The sequence below is a fragment of the Asparagus officinalis genome, chromosome 3 (genome assembly GCF_001876935.1).
Source record: "Asparagus officinalis chromosome 3, Aspof.V1, whole genome shotgun sequence".
NCBI lineage: Eukaryota > Viridiplantae > Streptophyta > Magnoliopsida > Asparagales > Asparagaceae > Asparagus > Asparagus officinalis.
In genome coordinates this window covers 108,234,985-108,246,887 of record NC_033796.1, presented here as the reverse complement: position 1 = coordinate 108,246,887, position 11,903 = coordinate 108,234,985, and positions in this window count along the sequence as shown.

Sequence of the window (11,903 nt, the reverse complement as noted above, 5' to 3'; positions counted from 1 at the left end):
ACCGGTCAACGCGTAACCCTAGGTCAACGCCAGTCACACCGAGCAATCCGTAACCCTAGGGTCAACACCGGTCAACGCGTAACCCTAGGTCAACGCCAGTCAACGTACGATGTTCGAAACCCTAAGGTCAACGCCGATCAACGCGTAACCCTAGGTCAACGCCAGTCAACGCGTTGCGATCAAAAAGTCAACTCAATGACACGAGCCAAACTCAACTCATCAGTTGTAGATTTGAGACTTCGACGACGGCCAGACGATAAACGCAGCGCCGGAAGGATTTCAGCTATTCATCAAAGCATCGAGTAGATTGAAAATCGAAGGAGTCAAGAAATTGAAGCTAATCATAGGTCCTTTACACTGATCAAAGGTTGGGCCAATCATATCCAAAGTATTCCAGCCTCTTCTATAAAAGAAACGAGTCTGGAACGCTTTGGAGGGGGTATCTGTAGGCATCGAAAATTGCCTATAGGTCTCCACGAACAGCTCAGTGTCAAGAAATGACGATGAATGTCACCATCTGGTTCACAGAAGCTTGATTGATGTCGGTGAACGCTTGAAGTAAACCGACGAACTATGTGAAACAACGGAACTTCGGAATGATGAAGATACGAACTGATCGGGAACCTCGTATCGTTCACAAACGGCGAAATACCCTTCGTGTCTCATTTGTTCAACTGATGATATAATCATTGGAGCTTATAGAACTCTTCGTCAGATTTCCAACGCACTTGGAATCACTCAAATCTGAGTTCGGACAAAGAATTTACGGTAGAAACAATCAAACAGGCATAACGGAGCGTCTCAGGCTAAACTGGGGCACCCGGGGTGTCTCGGCACGGGCGAGACACCCTAGGGTGTCTCGGCCCATGCTGAGACACCCTAGGGTGTCTCGGCCCATGCTGAGACACCCTAGGGTGTCTCCAATGCAGAAATAGCCTTTTAGGTGGTTTTAACCGCCCGAACGTCCGTAAAGCCTATAAATAGAGCCCCCGGGTCCTCATTTTTTGAGATTTGGAATTTTGGAGATTAGGCGAAGCCCTGCCGGATTGAAGACTGAAGGTGCACGGATTTCAGAGAGGAGGAGGAGAGATCGGATCGAGTTCTTCAACGCAATAGAAAGAGATTTGTCAGATCTACAGTTTCCCGGATCCGTTCCTTAGGATTATCCCGTTGCGGTAATCTTAAGAAGAGTGATTATCTCGCTTCACCGAGATAAGAGCTACGGTTTCTCGATCCCTTCGCGGATAGATGAAGCTCTGCCCAATTTTTCAGCAATCAGATCTGATCGACGGTGGTCCACGGATAAACCCGGCACATGCAAAGATCCCACGCAAGCAGAAGACCGATAAACGATCTCTGCGTTTGTTTGATAAAGTTGTAAACTTTTTATTTTCATTGTGTAAGGAGATCTTATAAAAAGATCAACTTTTTATTTTATTCGAGTTTTTTGTAACGACTAAAGTTGTAATAGATTCGATAGCAATGAAAACATCAACTTTCACCGCAAACAATTGTTGGTTAAATTTTATTTTGTTATAGTTTTGATCTCTTTTCTTGTTCTTTTATATTCTTATTGTGTAAAATGAGTAATTAAATCTTGTAGAAATTTAAAAATTATATGGAACTATTTTGATTTCTTTTATGATTTATGGATTGCTCTCTTGTGCTTAAATTAATCATGTCTAGGATAATCAGCTAGAAAACTAATTGGTTGAAGAAGAATTTAAAATTTTATGCTTATCTTGAGTGGTTTGATAGGTTATGTTTATGAATTCTAGAATAAATATCTAGTTGTTATTCTTTTTATGAATGTTAATTTTGCTTAGATGATAATTTGATAGGTTATGTTTTTCTTAAGTGGTTTGATAGTCTACACTTAGTAAATCTAAAGTAAAATATGATAAAAAAAAGAGTAGTTTATAAATTATAAATGAAACAAGCTAGTAGATTCAATTTAAGATTCATATCTTCTCTACTTGGATTTCCTCCTCCTTATTTGTCTTGAATTCTGCTTTCTTGAAATTTTCTCTTCTTGAATTTTATTTTTTTTCTTTTCTCTTTATTTCTTCTTTTTGATTATTATTTATTTTCTTTTAGTTATTCACTCTCTTTCTCCCCTGTTGTTCTAGTTTTATTTTACTTATAAATAACCACACACCCTTTATATCTCTACACTTCTACTCCTATTTGTCCATACAAAACATTAGGATACAAATTAGAATATTTCATACACACCTTCCTTATGGGATCGACATTCTCTCTATACTATAACTTGATTATGCACTTGCAATCTCGACACTATCTTCACAACACATCAAGTTGTTGAACTTGATGTGTTGTAAAGATAGCGTTGAGATTAAAAAAATTATTAATAAAAATTTTTATTAATGCAAACTTAAAAATTTTACAATTTGAAAGACCTAATTAAATGTTCTCCTCTCCAAAAAGGAGTTATTACAAAAAATTTACACTCCAACCCTCATTCTTTACCCTATTTATAGAGTACATCAATTAGTATTAGCCCTTAGATCAAACTTAACCCCCCAAGTAAAATAATTTTAACCTTCAATTTATAACTATTTACTGCATATCGATAATGGTATTGATATAGTATTGATACAAGTATCATTTTCTATATTTGGCTGAAATTCTTGGACTCTTTGTGTTTTTATGGGCTCGTTGGCTTGATCTTAGGCTTCAATAAGAGCTTTAATAATATGTAGAAAATTTAAGGAATTGAGTTCTTTTGGGATCTTATTCATTAAACCTTTATCAACCTGCAAATTAAGATAAAAAACTTATTAGTAAATATTTTATTTAAAATAAAATAGATAATAACATTATAAATATGTAATAAAATGTGATGATCAGCGTCCGCCGCCACCGCTCAGACCTCATGCTAACCCACCACTGCCTAATCCTCCTCCTCTCATAAACTTCTCAATTCCCATCATGAGTTATTAATTATCAAGGAAGCCAAATTTGCTCTTGAGTTGTGCTTTAAATGAGCTAATATTATTTTATTTTATTAATAATTCACACATTGATAATCACATTTTATTACAATTTTATACCCTCATTATCTATTTTATATGAATAAATATACTACTAATAATTGTTTTTATCTTTAATTGCAGGTTAATGAAGAATAAATCTCAAAACCCTCATCTCTCAACAAAAAGCTCATAATTTAATGAAGAAATGAAGCCATGAAGCCCAATGAATTCTTTCAAGTATTTAATGAAGAGATGAATCAAAGCCCAAGCCCAAGAGTCCAAGAAAAGCCCAATGTCCAAAGCCCAAAAGCAAACAACAAGAAGAAGCTGCGGACAACAAAAGGAGAAGGGAAGGCATCGATGCCTGCATCGATGGCGGCATCGATGCCTGCATCGATACCGACATCGATGCCTGTATCGATGCCTGCATCGATACGCTGGGCAGTTTGTTACGAATTTAAGGCTGAAATTTGTTGTTTTTGGATAAGATTTCAATCCAATGGCTCTCATTCTCTGATGTTTACAATAAATAGGGGTAAAGAGTGAGGGGTTAGAGATGTGAAAATTTTGTAAACTCCTTTTGGAGAAGAAGAGCTACTCTTAATTGAGAAGGCCTTTTAAAAATTGTAACTTTAGTTGCAATTAATAATAATAATTTTTCCTCTTTAAATTTGTTCTTTCTCATAATAATAATTTTTCCTCTTTAAATTTGTTCTTTCTCCTCTTTGTTGAATGATGAGGATGGAGATGAAGAGCAAGTTGAAGGTTTGCATTTCTTTTCTCTTTTATTTCTTTTTAGTAATTTCTTTATTATTGCTTATTAGTTAGATTTAAATTCATGCTTGTAGTGTAGATTTATTTTCTTGTCTTTTTTATTTCTTTTTGCACTTTAATTTGTAGAGTAGATTTATTTTTCTTGCATTTAATTTCTGCAATTTATTTTGTAGTTTAGATTTTTATTTTCTTTGTAATTAGATTTATTTCTTGTTCATAGTTTAGATTTTTCTTTTCTTTTTATTTTTGTAATTAGTTCTTTTTCTTGTTTTTATTTCTTAAGATGTGAATTTAATTCTTGTAGGAATCTTAGAATTGTATGAAACTAGTCTAATTTCTTTTATATTGTATGAATTATTCTCTTGTACTTAAAATGTTCATGTTTAGGATAATCAACTAGAGAACTAATCGGTAGAAGAAGAATTTGATAATCTATGCTTATCTTAAATGGTTTGATAGGTTATGCTTATGAATTCTAGGATTATTATCATGTTGTTGTTCTTATCATGAATAGTAATTTTAGCTTAGATGATAATTTGATAGGTTACACTTTCCTTAAATGGTTTGATAATCTATGCTTAATAAATCTAAGTTGAAATATGATAAAAAGAGAATAGTTTATATTTTGTAATTGAAATTGGTTAGTGGATTATATTCTAGATTTCTTACTTCTTTTAAATCCTCCATCTTGGCTTTCTTAAATTTTCTTTTCATTCTTGGTTTTATTTCTTGATTTTATTCATTCATCTTTCTTGCCTTGTGATTTTATTTATTCTTTAATTATTCCTTCTCTCCTCTAAAATTCAATTTATTATCTTTTGCAAATATTCATAACAATCACTCATCACATTCACACTTATTCTTTATTCCTAATTGTCACGCACAAAATATAAGAACCATTTCTAATAATTTTTTAAAATCATCTTTCTCGTGGGATCGATATTTTTATACTATAACTTGATAAATTGTGCACTTGCAATTTTGGTATATGTTTATGCCGCATCAAGTTTTTGGCGCCGTTGCCGGGGAAGGTGCTAAAATAGGATTTTATTATTTTGTTTCTTTAACTTGTGTGTTTTTGTGAAAGAACTACTTGGAGATTAAAGACCAAAGAATTGGAGATTGAGGAATTGGAGATTCGCTTGTGGTAAGTCTTCTTTCTAATATTTTCAATTCCACACCTTTAGTTAGTTTCTCACAATTAGAGACAATTAGGAATTAAAAAAAACAAAAAGATTTTATTTTTGTTGACCATAATAAAATCCACCTTTCACTTGGACATTAACTAACAAAATAATAAATTCAAACAAAAGCACTCTTCTCACATTTGAGTGTTGTTGACCATAATTAAAAAAAAAGATTTTTCTTTTCCATCCTTTTTAGTCGCTTTTAATTTCTAGGGTTGCATTTCATATAGTTAGTAGGAATTCACCAAAGTGATTTGAGCATCTTGGTTTGGCACACACTTGAAAATATTTTTAAGGGCAAAATCCCATAATCAAGATAAGGTGGGGATTTCATCACCCTTTCCTTAGCCCAAAATCACTAATTCCTCACTACACAACCCAAGCCTAATAAAACTCATTAGACGTTGGCCCTAAGGAATCGAGCTCAATAAGGAACAAGAAATCCTTAAGTGAACCGGTTTAAGTTTTCTCAGATTAGTTGGTGTCTAAGGCAAGGTTTAGGGGTTGCGTAATGCGCTCCGCAAGGAACGTGATACTTAATTGATCACTGATCACCCTCTAGTACTATCCTTACATGGCTAACTACCTGGGTAAAACTTTAATCTTTTTACTGTAGGAGTTTTTGGTTAGGAGCTGGTCTAGTTGAGTTTGGCTAAACCTTAGAATTAGAGTTGATTGAAAAGTGATTGATTTGATTTGTTTTAGTTAGCATTTTTCTTTTTCTTTTTCTTTATATTCTCATATATTTAAAAAAAAAGAAAAAAAACTAATTTTATTTCCTTAAAAAAACTAATTTTTTCCTTTCCTTAAAAAAAATTCCTGGGATAATTTTCCTTCCTTTTATAAAAAAAAAATCGAACTTAAAAAAAAAGGATTTGTTTTAATTAGGTTTTCCCTTTCTCTTCTAAAAAAAACTATTTTTTTTCTTTTCAAAAAAAAAGACATATATATATATACATATTTCCTCATTTTGCTTTTCACATATATAAAAAAAAAGAAATATTTCGAATAGTTTCTCAAAAAAATAATACATATATAGATGTTTATTAAAAAAATTATATACATATTTCCTCATAAAAAAAAGAAAAAATATATATACATATTTTCTCACCTTTTTGTTTTTCACTTAAAAAAATACCAAAAATTTGAATAAGTAACATAGTAAAAAAAAATTTTACTTACAATTTTCCTCTTTTTTTTATTTTTTTCATCCTCATACTAACAGTAATTACAGATCCTTATCATTATTGTCAACCGAACAACTGTAAGTTCTTTAATTTTATCTGCTTTACTTTGTGCTTCAGAGAATTTGCATTGAGGACAATGCAAAATTTAGGTGTGGGGGTGAGAAATACATATTTTACTCTTTATTTTATCTTTTTAGTTATTTTTTTTTGTTAAAATAAATTATAAAAATATTGTCACTTGCCAAATTAATAGAGTTAAGTAATAATTGATCAAATTGATAGATTTTAAATTTTCTAATTCTTAGTTAGTGACATATTCAAGTTCACCTTTTATAATAACTCCAAATAAAATTCATAAGAAATGATTTTTCAACTAGTATACTTTACTTAAGTCTTACCTTAGATTTTTAATTAAAAAAATAATGAAATTTTTGCATGCTTAACTTAGAGTTGAAAATATTTTTTCAAGTTATCTTGATTTACACATTTTTTTTAAAAGACTATATATACTTACACATATATATATTAAAAAAAACTAACCTTATAAAAGAAGAGTGCGAAAAATGGGCACCACCAAAAAGAAAAAAAAAACTCTTAAATTCAAGGTGATTCTATCTTATAAAGCCTAAGTTGACTGAGTAATTAAGCCCAAGGAGTATCTCTATACTTAATGACTTAAGCCCAATTGGGTTGGGATTCATTGGCCCAAAACTCGTTAAATGGTCACTTAGAAAGCCCGTTAAAATAGAAAACAATCACCAAAAATTAGAGATTGGAAAAAATATACATATATATAACACTAACAATTATTTTTATATATTGTTGTTTTGTATATATGGTCTTGAAAAACAATTTTTGATCAAAAGACTTGAAAGTTATTTAAAACAAAGAGTTGGCATGTTCTTTTCAAAACTTTTTAATTAAATTTCTAAGATTTGACTTGGTTTTGTATTGCTATAATGAAAAAGATTTTCTAGGGGATTTACATTGGAGTTATATATAAAAACGTTTTCTTGATTATTAACTAGCTTCTTTATTTATTTACTGACTTCTTTAATTTTGCAAGTTGACCGAATTTTGTGGGTATATTCACTGCAACCCCTCACGAGACTATAACTCGTCCACTAGGGTAACCTAGGGGTTTAAAGGCTTGTTGTATGCGCTAAATACAACCGCGATTCCTGCGAAAGTAAGTTAGGATTTTCTTTTTCTTTCTTTGCTAGAGGACTAGCAAGAGTTTAGGTATGGGGGTATCTGATAATCACATTTTATTACAATTTTATACCCTCATTATCTATTTTATATTAATAAATATACCACTAATAATTACTTTTATCTGTTAATTGCAGGTTAATGATGAATAAATCTCAAACTCCAATATCTCAACAAAAACCCCTTGATTTAATGAAGAAATGAAGCCCATGAAGCCAAAGGAATTCTTTCAAATATTTAATGAAATTGTGCTTGGGGCTCAAGACAAATCCAATGGCTCATATTCATTGAAGATTACTATAAATAGGGGTAGAGAGTGAGGGGTTAGAGGTGTGAAAATTTTGTAAACTCCTTTTGGAGAGGAGGGCTACTCTTAATTGAGAAGGCCTTCCAAAAATTGTAACTTTAGTTGCAATTAATAAAAATAATTTTTTCCTCTTTAAATTTGTTCTTTCTCCTCTTGTTGAATGATGAGGATGGAGATGAAGAGCAATTTGAAGGTTTGCATTTCTTTTCTCTTTTATTTCTTTTTAGTAATTTCTTTATTATTGCTTATTAGTTAGATTTAAATTCATGCTTGTAGTGTAGATTTATTTTCTTGTCTTTTTTATTTCTTTTTGCACTTTAATTTGTAGAATAGATTTATTTTCTCGCATTTAATTTTTGTAATATATTTTGTAGTGTAGATTTTTATTTTCTTTGTAGTTAGATTTATTTCTTGTTCATAGTTTAGATTTTTCTTTTCTTTTTTTTTGTAATTAGTCTTCTTTTTATTGTTTTTATTTCTTAAAGATGTGAATTTAATTCTTGTAGGAAGTTTAGAATTATATGAAACTAGTCTAATTTCCTTTATATTGTATGAATTATTCTCTTGCACTTAAAATGTTCATGTTTAGGATAATCAACTAGAGAACTAATCGGTAGAAGAAGAATTTAATAATCTATGCTTTCCTTAAATGGTTTGATAGGTTATGCTTATGAATTCTAGGATTATTATCATGTTGTTGTTCTTATCATGAATAGTAATTTTAGCTTAGATGATAATTTGATAGGTTACACTTTCCTTAAATGGTTTGATAATCTATGCTTAATAAATCTAAGTTGAAATATGATAAAAAGAGAATAGTTTATATTTTGTAATTGAAATTGGTTAGTGGATTATATTCTAGATTTCTTACTTCTTTTGAATCCTCCATCTTGACTTTCTTAAATTTTCTTTTTATTCTTGGTTTTATTTCTTGATTTTATTCATTCATCTTTCTTGCCTTGTGATTTTATTTATTCTTTAATTCTTCCTTCTCTCCTCTAAAATTCAATTTATTATCTTTTGCAAATATTCACAACAATCACTCATCACATTCACACTTATTCTTTATTCCTAATTGTCATGCACAAAATATAAGAACCAAGTTTAATAATCTCTTAAAATCACCTTCTTCGTGGGATCGATATCTTTTTATACTATAACTTGATAAATTGTGCACTTGCAATTTTGGTACATAATTATGCCGCACCACACATTCACATGCATAATGCTTTCATCTATGATTTAGGCCCACAATTCAAAAAAAATGTCAAGAATGCAATGCAATATAATAGTTTTACTTGTCAAATAGATTCTTTGATTTCACTAAAAATTCAAATATATTAAAATGACCTTTTTCAATTTAAGTACATATTGTAATTAAAGAAACAATTTGAAAGAACCCCACCTTTTGTTGATTTCCCTCTATCATTTTTGTTGTCTCAGTCTTTTGGTGTTAGAAATTTGACTTGCGGTGGAGGTTTATTAGGGAGAGGAGTAATTTTGATTAATCTTATAGGAAAAAGAAGGAATTTTGATGTTGTCATGTTGACCCTTGTCGTTTTTATTCGATGGCTAGCATTTTTATTGCCTTAAATTTTGTTTTTATAATACATTGACAAATTAAATTATTTATTGTATTTTATTGTTATAGATTGCTATATATTTCAAAATTTTAAATCATATAAAAAGTAGATATTAATTATAAGCAAAAAAATTATTATTAATTAGTTGGAAGAATAGTTTAATATTGACTATCTTGCATAACTTTTTTTTTAGTTATGAATATATTTTTCAAGATAAAGTCACAAGCAGCGGAACCATCAACTACTATGAATTTAGATAATCTTGAGAATTTAGGACATTGTACCAAGTGAAGTAATGGAGTAAACTTGAAAGATCTTACGACGGATTCGGGGCTTCGACCAAGTATTTAGATTATCATCACAATGTTGGATAGCATGACAGCAAACCGCGTGAAAGGCTATGAGAACGTGGGGGCCACAATATTCCGTGTGAAGAGAAGTGAAAGCTTTTCTCCAAAGGACAGCTGACTAAGAGGCCATAAGATCTAGCGGATCTTTTGAGGGGCCACAATGTTGAGCAGCACAATCACGTGAAGAGTCACATAGCAGCGAACGCGTAAAGGCCCACCCGATAAGCTATTATATATAGCTTGCCTAGGTTTTTTTCGTTTGGCGTGCAAAAGAGGGTGCAAGAGCAGAGGGAGAAAAAATTGCGGCTACGTGAAAGGGGAAAATACAGAGGAGAAAAAGTCTTTTGGCGGTTGATTTTTTAGGAGAAAAACAATGAGTTATTTGAGGGTTTTATTTGTGAGATCTTGTATGATTGTAAACCCATTTGTATTCTCCTTCTCTAATAGTAGATCTTCCCCCTCCTTGCCCCGTGGACGTAGGCAACTTGCCGAACCACCTTAAAATTGATTATTCGTGTTGTGATTTGTAATAGAGAGTTTAGGTTCTCTCGATAAGTCAATCCTGGAACTGATAAGAGGAAGAGCTGATATCCCACTTTGTTGAGATATTTTGCTTTCAGTTCTTGTTTTCTTTGTGAAATAGGGATTTAGTTGATATCTACTCTCTTATCGATCACCAGAGGTGCTGCCAAAATTTTTGCTGCGCACAACACCCAATGATCAAGATGATGTTCAAACATCTTATTTACAAAAAAGGTCCTTGTCAACAATGCAAACATAAATTTACACAAACAAAATTTGAAAACGATTTGCGCCATTTTAATCCTACTTGATTCGATGACTTTGGAAATTAGCTTGAGTATAGCATATCTTAAGATGTGGCATTTGAGTATAGCATATCTTAAGATGTGGCATTTTGCTTATGTTGCTATCTTATGAAGCCCATGCATGGTGGTGATTGTTTTACTATCAACATGTATACAAATTGAAAAAAGAAAGAGGGCATAATAAAAGATGTTGGTAGTTCAAATGGTGCACATAATGAAGCTTGGAATAAATGTCAAGCTTTAATGAAGCAAAAACAACACAATGATGTTGTTATATCCAAGCAATCAAATCAAGCCAAAGAGGATTATCGTATTCACTTGATGGCAACAATTGACTGTATTTTGTTATATTATTTTTCTTTATTGCTCACAATCCCACATCGGCAAATATGATGCAATAAAACTAGTAAAAGTGTATCAACTACTGAGAACATCTCATTTAGGTACTATTGTCTTATAATGTTATTTTTTATATTTACATAAAATAGATACTTGTTGTCCGTCCCCCAAAGAATTTTTTTGGATCAGTCATTGCCGTCAACTCTAACATGTTACATGCTAAGTGTTGGGTATCAACTCAAACTCCAAGTTAGTATAGTATTTTTAATTCTTTATAGAACTTTATGAGAATTAGATAGGGCTAGAGATCTATCATGATTAGGAGTTTGGGTTCTATCATGATTATGAGTTTGAATCTTATTCTAATTAGAAATTTAGGCTAGAGATAGGGTTTTGGTTTCCCTATATATGTTCTTCTATTGTTAGAAAAAAAACTAAGAAGAAGAAGTGTAGAGAGAGAGAGAGGATTTGACAGTCTTTATCCGTGCAAAAGATTATAATTTGGAGGTGATAGTGGATTGATTTTAATCCCGTGGTTTTTTTCTGTTGAGGATTTTCCACGTTAAATCTTATGTGATTTTATTTACTGTGTTTGGTGGTTTTTAGGGTTTTTACGAGATCTAAAAAATCCCTACAAGTGATATCAGAGAGGGGTTCGACGGTTCGTAAAGGTTTGATCGGTGCGCGATTCGTGAAGGCGTCGGCAGTCAAAGCGCGGTAATCTACATCGGGGGAAAATTACTGTAGCAACAACACTGTAGTGACGGTACTGTGACAGCGTATTGTTCACACGGATCCGACGGTTGAGATTAATTTGTCTTTTGATCGAGGATTTGGAGGCGGATTTTGGTGATCCAGAAGTCGTTCCTAGAGTTTTTCGACGTGTTGAGTTCGTTTTTTGACATCAATTTTATCAAATTTAATCTCTATAGTGATTGATTTGAATTTTAATTACGGTTAGAGGATAATGACTTCTTCAAGTCCGAAGTTTGATTTTCTACTATTCAATGACAAGATAAATTTTGTAGTATGGCAGTGCACGGTTCAAGACTTCTTCAGGTCCGAAGATTCATTAAGCATTTTGATAGGGGGAGCTTTTCCCTATCGTTGTGTTATACTCACCCATGCTTATATGTAGGGG